We start from the raw sequence: 12171 nt of genomic DNA on the forward strand, positions 1-12171 counted from the left end.
GAGGCCAGACGAAAGAGTCTTCTTAAAGGGGCCAGCCAGTGACGCCTTCAGTCGAGCTAGACGTTAACAGAGACAGTGAAACAGGCACACTGTTGTCCTTTTTGTGGGTGATGGATTGGGGGACTAAAAGTTTTCCATCAGCTGGATGGCCCACGTGTGTTATGTGGCACTGAAGTGGAGTATGAAACAACAATCAGGATTGTAAATTATATTTACGTATCGCTTATTGCTTCTAAAGGGCTATCATGAACCCAAGATTAGAGGTTACTAGTATTTTAGTACATTTTAAAAATTCCCTCGTGATTAGTTGTGTCAGGTTAGTGCTTTTGATGTTTTGTGCGTTTAGTAGAGTGTAGAGTAGGGAACAAATGATGGGAATGCACTTTAAAGTGGAAGTAGTAAGTTTAGGTCGAATCTAAAGACGTCTTGGGGCTGTTCTGAAAGCTTCACTGGGAATACATTCCATCTCTTGCTTACCATTGGCTTTGTGGTTTGTAACTCACATTTTATGGTTTTCTGTTTGCTGGATTTATTTGTTTTATAATAATCCAGGATTTGTAAAGCACAATCACCCGTGAGGGTCTCAAGGGCCCGAATTTTAGGCACAGGGATTAAGTGATTTTCCCAGAATCATAGGATGTTGTGCTGATGCTGAGACTCAGAAATGGTCCCCCACCTCTGAAGTCAGCAGCTCAGGCTATTATCCCACAGCCTCTCCTCTCAGTTTAAGGCTGTCCAGGATCAGTTATCCCTACTAAGGAGCAAAGCTTTTTCACACTACCTCTTCTTGCATTCTTCAACAAGTGCTTCCTTCTGTAAACATCCTGTAAATTGTGTTCTAATCTTGTCACATATGCTGTACATTCAAATACAGAGGTCAAATGACTGTCTTCTGAGGGAGCTTGGTTTTTACTTTTCTTTCTCTGACTTTAAAGTGAAAGGATGTATGTGACAATCTTGCTGGATACTGAGTGTAGAGGAAAGGGATTATGTTTTAGTACACAACATTTAATTGTACTCTGCAAAAATTTCAGAAAATATCAGAATTAGCAAAGCATTAATGAAGCACATTTCTTAAATTCTGAAGTGTGTTTGAAACAAATTCTTTAATATTATCGAAACAAATCAATACACTAGGTGATGTCAGTTCCACACATTATTGTTTGTGCACTGCATAGTTTTATTTGTAAAACTGTATGTCTGTGCAAATGTAATGGTCATTTCAATTGAAAATGTGTTGTATAAATGCAGCGTGCTACCACACAATGCATATTCCACTCCACTCTGCAGCACTTTACACCTCTCCACACTACTCTGCACCACTCCATGCTACACAAAGCTATTGCACTCTGCGCCACTGCACTCTACTCCTGTCTGCACCACTCCACTCTACGCCACTGCATTCTGTCACTTCACCTTACGCCTATCTACTCTGCACCACTCTACTCTATTCCAATGCACTCTACGCCCATCTACTCTAAATCACTGTTCTCTTTACCACTGCACTCTACTTCTCTCCACTCCGCACAACTCCACTCTGTGCCACTCTGCAACACTACACTCTACACCACTGCACTCTATTCCAATACATTCTACACCAATGCACCCTATTCTGTACCACTCTACTGTACACCAGTCCACTCTATGCCAATCCACTGTATGCCACTCTAATCTATTACACTCTATGCCCCGGCACTCTACACCACTTAATGCCATTACTCTATGCCACTGCACTCTACACAGCACCTCTCCACTCTATGCCACTTCACTCTACCCTGCACCACTCCACTCTGTGCCACTGCACTCTACACCATTGCATTCCACGCCACTGCATACTGCCTCTGCACTCTACTCTGCACCACTGTAGTCAGTGCCACTGCTCTATATGCCACTCAACTCCACTGCTCTCTATCCTAATGTGCTCTATGCCACTCTACACCAATGCACTCTACTTTTTGACTCTACACTCTCCGCCCTTGAACTCTACGCCACTCTTCCTTGCACTATTGCACTCTATGCAATTGCACTGTGCAGCGCTCCACTCTACACCTCTGCATTGTATGCATTCTACACCACTACACTGTACTGTGCATCACTCTATGCCACTGCACTCTACTCTGCACCACTGTACACTACTGCACTCTACACAACTCTTCTCTACACCACCCTACTCTGCACCACTGCACTCTATGCCACTGCACTCTACCCCACTATATGTGTGTATTTGATCGCTCGTATGTGAAAAGACCACAATAAGTCCCATGAAACATGCACAACAAGTGTAGATTAACATCAGTTCAAAACACGAAGCTCTAAAAATGCTCACCGCTGCCTCAAAGGACTCATGCATCTTTTACAGGAGCTACTTATGATAAGTCCAAAAACAAAGATTAAGGGCCTGATTCTAACTTTGGAGGACGGTGTTAAACCGTCCCAAAAGTGGCGGATATACCACCTACCGTATTACGAGTTCCATAGGATATAATGGACTCGTAATACGGTAGGTGGTATATCCGCCACTTTTGGGACGGTTTAACACCGTCCTCCAAAGTTAGAATCAGGCCCTAAATGACTACTCACAAAAATTAAGTCAATAATCAACACAAGAAACACAAATAAGTACTTCAGTAAATACTAAAACTAAACACAATAACCCGAATGTGAGCATTGACCAGGGAAAAAAATGGGAAGGTATAAAAAAAAAACGCAGTGCTTATCAAGTTCTCATATACAACTGTAATTATACAACAATTGATCACTGCTTCTTACATTTTCATAAACAAATTAATTAAGTTAGAATAGATGTGTTTTGTCACAAATTTAAATAACAATACAAATGTCGCAAACATCATCTCTTCGAGCTTTGTATTAATCAAATTAGAGCAACCAACTTTAATGATTTATACATTCCAGAATGTTGAATAAAAAGTTAAAATATATGTCAAAGATAAAGTGAAAATACCTTTCAAAGATCACAACCATCCATAATAATTGCTCCAAGGAACACAATATTGTACATTTCAACATTAAAGAAAAAGAAAACTTGTGGGAATGGTAGACAATAAAGTACAAGCTACCTTCAGCAAGTAATCAATGAATTACATTCTTTGAATGCCTTCAGTCCATTTGTGATGCCCTTGCATCGAAGAATCCATCAACTTTCAGCCTGATTAAGGGTAGTCTCTATACCTCCACCTAGAGGAGGTCTTTAGATAATTTCAATAACTTGCCAATGTCGATCATTAGGTGAATGATAAAATGTCTAAAAATGAGAAACCAAAGGTGCTGACATAGTCTTAATACAAATAAGTATTTTATGCTGTGACATTCATGACTTAACCATCTTGGTGGTTTGACCTACATAAATTAAGTCACAGGGACAACAAATGGCATAAACCACATTTTGTGAAAAGCAATTCTATGCCACTGCACTCTACACCAGGAAACTCTGCATTACTCTACGCCCCTCTATGTCACTGCACTCTATGCTACTCCAATACACCATGCCACTCCACTCTATGACATTCTACTTCACTCTTCACCATTCCACTCTGACACTCTATGCTACCCCTCTATGCCAGTAACAATTAGACACGCTTAAGAGCAGCCACGTTAGCTAAACAACATTGGCAAAGCCAATAGCTATTGCATGGGCGAGATCTATTGGGTTTGCCAATGCTCCTATTGTAAGTAGTGTTCGTGTGTCTGTTAGTTGGGTGACATGGAGAGCTATTTAATTTGGCAATGTTTTGCATCCTTTGCTGTACAGCAATGCGGACGCTTTGCAGTGTGGTTAAAAACAATTTTAAAAAGTGCTATGACACAGCCAGGGCTAATGTGCTTTTTTAAAACTCATGTTGGAAAATGACCTTCTCTGAAGTGTTATTCCAAAACCTTTGTCTTCCTCCTTTTCTTTTTCTGATCTTGTTTTGGTTGACTTTATGACTATGTTCACTTTAACACTGTTAACTAGTTCTAAAGTGTGTGTGCTCTCTCCTTAAAACATGGTAGTATTGGCTCATACCCTATTGGCCTATTTAATTTACTGATAATTCCCTAGTAAAGTGCACTACTTGTGCCCAGGATCTGTAAATTAAATGCTGCTAGTGGGCGTGCAGCAATGATTGTGCCACCCAAATAAGTAGCCCCGTAACCATGGCTTGCCATTGCAGGGCTTGTGTGTGCATTTTACTGACCCTTCGACCTGGCATTTAAAACCCCTTACCAAGCTGTAAACTCCTCCTAAAGTAGTCCTTAGGTAGCACATAGGGCAGAGTGCTATGTAACTAAAAGGTAGCACAGGTAGTTGTAAGATTTACATGTCTTGGTATTGAAAAACTCTCAGTCGTCTTCCTCCACTGTGAGTCCTACTCCTCTCATAAGCTAACATTGGGAATTTCTTAATAAACTTTTAAGCTGTAACTCCTGACTAGAAAGGGGTAGCTGTATTGTGTTTCATATCTTTGGAATGATAATGGTAAACCCTCTTTGATAGTAAAGTTGGATTTAACATCACTATTTACAAATGCCACCTTTAGAAAGTAGGTATTTCTCTTCAATCACAACTCTGTGCGCTTGCAGCCTGTCACAATACAATACACATCTGGGGTGGGTGACATCTACACTTTGTGTATTGTGTATTCCCTCTAGACAGCCAAAAACCCAGGAAGATTAGATGTGTCTGAGTACTCATCTGCATTTATCTGCGCTTTGATGGCTCTTCCAGGGAAGGAAGGGCGAGAGAGCATGACACTTACACTTCAATAGGCAGGGCCTGTCCCCCCACAAAGATTTGATTACCCACTACTGATAGTCTGAAGCCAGAAAGACCCTTCTTGAAGTCTCGCCCACTACAAAGATACATTTCGGTATAAGTACTGGGACTCTGACCCCACAAAATCAGACACTACTCTACCTACAACTGGACTCAGTCAAAAGAACTTCTGCACTGCAACAAGGACTGTTACTCTGCTGCATTGCTAACCTGTAAGGACAGCTTTTTTGCTGTACTACCCCGCTGCCTGCTGCTCTCTGATCCCGTCTTGCACCACAAGTGATCTCCAAAGGCTTGTTGGCTTGCTTCCTGTTGCCTGAGACTCCAGAATATCAAAGTCTCCACCCCTGCTCCTGGTTCACTGGAAATGGACCCAGATAGTTACATCATGGAAATCAGGGCATCTCCTGTCTGCATGTAGCAGAACCGGCACATCGACCCGATTGCGGGAGTAGAATTGGTGCACTCCTCTTGGAACCAATACATTGCTTCGAGAACCCGACACATCAGAACCATGCTTTGCCACTGGAACAGTCTGCGTAGATCAGCACATCTCTTGATTGCTTTAAGAAACTCGATGCATCTCACTTCGGAACTAACCCATCTCTGCTCCTGTGCTTGTCTTCAGAAACAGTGCATCGCTGTCACTGAGTGGGACAAATCAACGCATCACCATCCCTGAGAGGACCAGATCGATGCATCTTACCATGCATCTCGCGGTTGCTACCAGGAAGTTACCTTGTTCCCCGGGGCCTGTGTTGGTCCTGTAGCCTGTGCTCCATCACGGTTAACTCGAACTTTGACTTTGCCCCGGTCCAGCACAACCTAAAGTAACCCCTAAAAGCACTATTTGCTTCTAAGCACTATTTGGCATTTATTCTTTAAAAATTCATATAACAACTTATACACATTACATTTTTATTGTTCTGGTCTTATTTTATTTATAAAGTCATAATCTATTTTTCTAACTTGGTGTGGAGTCTTTTTGTGGTGTTGTCACTGTGTTACTATATGAGTTATTGCACAACTGCTTTACACATTGCCTTCTAAGTTAAGCCTGCCTGCTCTGCTCTGTGCCAGGCTACCAGAGGGTGACTACAGGATAATTTAGATTGTGTTATGACTTACACTGACCGGATTGTGGTCCCTACTTGGGCAGAGTGCATACCTCGGCCATCTAGAGACCCAATTTCTAAAAGTGTATTAGTGCTGGATGCATCATTGTCCTTTTATATTATTATTTTTAGTTGTGCTAAAGAGCAGCCACTCTGCAATACAACATGGCTACCAACCATTGCCAAAGTTGGCAATGTCCATGCTGTACAGCATGAACAAAAGGCAATGGCAGAGCCAAAAGTCTCAATGACTCAATGCCAGTGCTTGTTCGGTCTTGGCACAACATCGGTCACTTGGAGCAGTTAATCCTCCCATGTGTGAAAAAAAATTACATTTAACAAAACGTCCGTTCACATAAAGAAAGCCATTGTACAAATGCCCATGTCTTAGTGAAAATACATTTGGAAGCACATAACATCTCTTGTCACAATAAAAGCAGATAACATTACTTGTCACCATAAACATTAACTACAAAGGAGGAGGTTCAGATAGGATGACCGTGATGAAGAGTAATCAAAAGATGTGCCTCATTCACGGTGCAATCAGCGGAAGGACAACAATCAAGCTGAAGCAATCAATACTTGGTCCATGCTCCGGTTGAAAGAAGATGAAGTGAAGCCAGGGTGTGCTGACCAATTAGAAGGCAGCAGATAAGAGTGACAGTGAACCAAAATGAAAATGTTATAAAATAGGTTGGCTGCAAGCCACTTGTTATATACAATATCTCTCGCAAGCAAGAGGGCGTGCGCTGTCCGAGGCAAGACCAAAAAAAGGAGATCTACGGGACAGTGTTCAAGGGAATGGCAACTGCAAATGCAGGTCAGGGAGAGCTAGAAAATACTGTTCACATTTTATTTGCTCAAAAAAGTAGCAGCCTAGGAGAATGTTGCTACCTTTGTTAAGAGTCTATGAGATTAAAAATCCAATAGAGGAGCCATGGCATTGTTATAGGACAGATGTAGTGTTTATTTTCCGTACTGTTAGTCTGTATGTATGAGTAGCTTGTGTAAAACAAGCCCATTTAATGGATATACATAAAATATTGAAGACAGTCAATTCACTTTAATTTTATTCGCTGTTGATAATTTAAAATTAGTTTTAGTTTTTAAACTTTGTGTGGTGTGCATATTTTGTTTATATGTGTATTTTAAACAATTATATGCCTTTTTAGAGGAAACAATAAAGTGGGCCTGACTTGTCTGCTGTGTTCCTTGACTTTTGTTATAGTAAAACCCACTATTCACAGTGCTTTGAAACTGAACAACTAAAGTATCCAGATTATATAAAAACAAGTTATCATATAATAGTCATAAATCAGAGGTTTATGACGTTAATAGGGCATATCAAGTAGCCGTTGTTTATTAATTTAAACAGCATACTCTCTACTATTCTGCATCATAAACTGTTAGCCAACTATAAAGTCGCGTGGCATGGCGTACCAAATAAGTTTCTCTATTGACATAAAATTACAACAGATCCATAAGGTACTGCAACCTTCTCGTATAAGGCTTGCTCCCAACTGTTACCAACCTCCTCCCATATCATTCCCTCTTCATGGTTACCCCACGATTCCAAATTCCAGCCTTCCTCCACAACATTCTCTTCCCGTGGTTAACCCGCAATACCAATGAGGTAAACCAGGTAAGGCCCAACGCATCTTCCTCCTTAAAAATGTTTTTTTGTGCAAAATAACTTATGCATGGTATGCATACGACTTAAAGCTAAGACAGAACCCATATAACCTTAAATGCCTAAAAACAATGGATACAATTTGATATAAATTGCAAACGGAAACTATTCTATCTACATATAATATGTGGAAATTGTGGCACAGTATAAATTTAACTGAGAACATACTCATGAAGTTTATGTGGCAGTTTCTTCCTTCTGGTTGACATTCTATGTGTTGAACTTCTGCCATTCTTTAACTCAGATTGTCTCCGACACACCTCACCGTTCTTGCTTTGTTTGTTTCTAGCCTTTTCTTTGATGTCATGCATGAACTTTAGCCAATTGTTCCTTTTTACACCACTTATCATCTTCTAGTTTCATCACAATTTTCTTAACTTCCATTATCTTTTTGAGTGCTGAAAATTTGGACTTCCCTCAATTCTTGAAATGTGTACTCTTACATAATCTCCTACCTCAATCCTTGCCACTGTTCTCTGTTCATCCACATACTTACTTTAGGCTTCTAATCGTTTCCTGCTTACATCTTCTATTTTTTGCTTACTTAAAGAAAATTCCCCCGTCAACTGTCTTGTCATTTTGGAAGCAAGAACCCTCCCCCTCAGTAACACAAATGGTGACACTGCACATCTTTTTCAGCACTGGGAGTTGTGTAATTTGCCCAAGTAACTTCTCTATTTCCAATTTAGAATTTGGTCTGTTTATCCTGGCTAACTGTACATTTTCTTTGATTACTCTAAATCTCTCTACGAGACCATTACTTCTGGAGTGATATAAAGAAGTCTTAGTATGTTTAACAACTAGAAATTCAAAAAATCCTGTAAATTGTGCAGAGGTGAACTGACAACCATTGGCTGTAAAAATGTCACCAGGATTACCTACCTTGTCAAAAGCAGATTCCCAAAACTCTATAACCTTTAAGCTGTTATGAATCTTCACAAATTTGGCTTCCTCCCGGCAACAGTAAAAGTCCACTGCCACTATGCCATCTTCAGATACACCACCTGATAGTTCCATGGGACCAATGATATCTCTTGCTAACTTGCTCCAAGGCTTATTTGGTACTTTTATAGCCTCCACAGGACATGGAACAGTAACCTGCAATTTATCACTAATGGCACAATTCATACAATCCTTCACATAATGTTCAACACTCCTATCCAGTCCTGGCCACCAAAAATTCTCACAACTCCTTCTCTTTATTGCATGTATTCCAATATGTCCTTCAGGTGTCAAGGATAATACTTTGTTCCTGATACCCTCTGGAACCACTAGAACATTGGATCGATATGACAGATCATTAACAAGTCAACTCATCATAGACTTTTTTGTATGCTTCACTCAATTTTCCTTTGGATTCCCACCGTGACCACTCTTGAATAATACCTTCCTTCACTTCTTTGATCTGTTCATCCAAACTATATGCTAACTTCCATTCTTCCTCTGATAAGACACCCTCAGAATGGCCTTCGATTGTGCATACTAACTGTGCATCATCCTCGTACAATTCCTTCAATTGGGCTTGCTGATCTTGGGCAGGAAGAGGGGAAAGGCAATCAGCCAGGAATTTATTGGCACCAGGCACATATTCTACTCGATAGGTATACTCTTGAAGCCTGTACTGTCACTTGGCCATCCTAGGGGTGGAATGTTCTCCACTCTTAGTGGTAAATAACTGTACTAAGGGTTTGTGATCAACACCCACAGTGAAACTTGTGCCCCACAAAAAGCGTTTAAGTGCCCCTCCAGCACACTAGACTCTCCCTTTCTATTACAGAATAAGAGGCTCTGCGCCCCCCGAGGCTCCTAGAGTCCAAATCTACCACTTTATCAGTGCCTTGCCTGCACTGCATTAAAACAACACCTATACCTTTCTGACAGGCATCTGTCATGATGATGCCTTCATCCCGGATTTCAAGTGGTTTCAAAGGAATAGCGTACATCACCTCCCTTTTAATTAGTTCAAACTCATAATCACATTCCACACTCCATTCAAATTAAAAAAAAAGTTTTTCAAAGAGGTTTCTCAAATTCTATGATTTTTCACCACATTTAAGAATTAATCTTGTGTAAATCTTGACTAGTCCCACGAAGGACCGTAATTGGTCCTTATTTTCTAGAGACGTAAATCTTTAATTGCTTTGACTAAACTATATTTAGGTTCAACTCACTTAGATGACAATTTGGAACATAAATAATCAATACTTGTTGTATTAAATTTACACTTTTCTGCACTGAGTGTGACCCCTCTCTCCTTCAAAAGGGACTGATGTAATCTAGCGCCGTATTGTTCTTGATTCTTCCCAAAAAATAATACATCGTCTTTGAATGCTACAGTACCCTCCAGATATTTAAATAAACTTTACAGTACTCTTTGAAATACGGCCAAAGCTACTGCTATCCCAAAAGGCTTGCACTTGAATTGGAGCAAACCCTCTGGAGTTATAAAAGAAGGATAGTTTCTGAAATCAGGATGTAGATTGATTTGATAGTAGACTAAGTCATATCAAGCAAACTGAATGTGTTACGCCCACCCCCTTTCATGGTTGATAACGTTTCTGTTATATTAGGAAGGGGATGTTGATCGACCCATATCTGTTCATTGAGCAGTGACATTTTCCTTGTGAACGATCACAATTGGTGCAAGCAAATCAGAACATTCAATATGTTTTGATGATTTTGTGTTTCCACAATTGTCCAGTTCTTTTTTTTTTTTTAGCTCAAAATGTAAAGTGAACAGTATTTTGCTTTCTGCAGAACTGGACTAGCATGCTGAGACACCTTTCTCTTATGTCTGCACCCTTTGAATATGCCTAAATCTTTCTGAAAGACCTCAGGATAACACTTTCCCCACATATGTTTCTCTACTGAATGAATTTTCATGTACTCCCTACTCAATAACACTTGAGCTGGATTATTGGGATCTAGTAGAATTCCCAGTTTCTTTTGATCATACAAACCTAATAAACAAGCTTCATCTTCAACTACATACATGACACCTTGGCCCTCATTATGACTTCGGCGGACAGAAATGCCTGTCCGCCGAAGCTGTGCGGTCAGAAAACTGCCAGTGCGGTGACAGGACCGCGAGGGCTATTAAGAGATTCCCGCTCGTCACCAATATAAAGTCACAGAACACAGCTTAGCAAGTTTCTTTATTGACATAAAATTGCAAGAGGACCATAAAGGACTGCAACTTTCTCCTATAACACTTCCTCCCAACTATCACCAACCTCCTCCCATAACATTCCCTCTCCATGGTTACCCCACTATTCCACATTCCAAACTTCCTCACTAACATTCCCTTCCCTTGGTTACCCTGCAGTTCCAATGAGGTACACCAGGTAAGACCCAACACCAGCATCACATTATGTGTTACTTAAATTCCATGGCCTGGCCAGGTAGTGAATTGTCAGCTAGCATCATTCCCATCCTCACACATATGAACATAACTATATTTAATCTTATTAGTGGGTAGGTATTTATTTGTGAAGTCTTAAGTGGTTATTTTCAACATTGAAATTATTACTCAAGTAAAAGAATTTGAAACATTATGAGATTGACATTTTTATATAATCTTAAACACTGCATTGTAATACTTGTTTCAGCATGTTATACCAGTTGGGTCCAAGTCCTGCCTCAAAGAGGGCACTGTGTAGTAGGAAATACATTTGGGTGGTTGGTGTTTTACAAGCATTAAAGTAATAATTTCATAATTTCCACATGTCTAGTTCCCATTGTCTTGCTTATTTTCATAAACCATCATATAAATATACATCGATCCTAAAGTGACAAAACAAAACTGGGTGGCTCAGCTGATCACACAATGATGTACACCAGGTATTTTTTGTATTGCATATAGTAGTATGTATATAGTGTAACTCTGTTAATCAGTGTCTTCTCCTAGGTACTCGTAAATTGAGTTATGCATGTTACCACAATTTTATGTGGTCTCATCCATGCACAGGCAAGCCTAGTCCCTCGCCATCCTTATAAGAGAAGCCCAAGAAAGGTGTCAGCCATCTTGTTAAAGAGTATTCGATTCTGCACTTGTTATTATCTCTGACAATTTCACTGCCAGTTCTAGTATTCAGTCACATTGCTCGACCACTCGTCCAAGACCTTCCGGTCTGGACATCCAGAAGATCAGTTGCACCGTTCAGCCGTGCATCACTTAAGGCTTTTTTGTGTCTACACAGACTGTTACTTTCTGTTTTTCCTAGCGTTTGGCCGCATTACCAACAGCACTCTGTACACTGTTTTCAAAACTCGAATCATCTGTATCACACAACATCAATGGTGTCCTTGGTTACGGCTATGCATTGTGTACCTGAGCCATACTATCAGTTAACTGTATGTTCAGAGGCTACAGTTTGATTGCGTCTTTGTTGGCGTAAGTTAAAATCACTCCTGCAACTCCTTTAAAATGGAGTAGTGTTTCAGTAGACTTAGTTTGAGTTCATAGCTCATCCTGTTATCACTTGCAGAGAGTGATCCAAGTCTGACCAGGTTGGTTATGTGAGTGTCCCATTTGCTTTGTTTACTTACTGGGTATTATGTGGCACCGCAGTGGTTCATTAATAATCATATTG

General features: G+C 40.3%; 1 protein-coding gene across 1 annotated transcript in view; it reads left to right on the forward strand.

Moving 5' to 3' along the window:
* Nucleotides 1–12171, forward strand: part of ADAMTS9 (ADAM metallopeptidase with thrombospondin type 1 motif 9) — a 704469-nt gene that overhangs the window by 3021 nt on the left and 689277 nt on the right. The window lies entirely within an intron of this gene.

Source organism: Pleurodeles waltl, chromosome 9, assembly GCF_031143425.1.
Source record: "Pleurodeles waltl isolate 20211129_DDA chromosome 9, aPleWal1.hap1.20221129, whole genome shotgun sequence".
NCBI lineage: Eukaryota > Metazoa > Chordata > Amphibia > Caudata > Salamandridae > Pleurodeles > Pleurodeles waltl.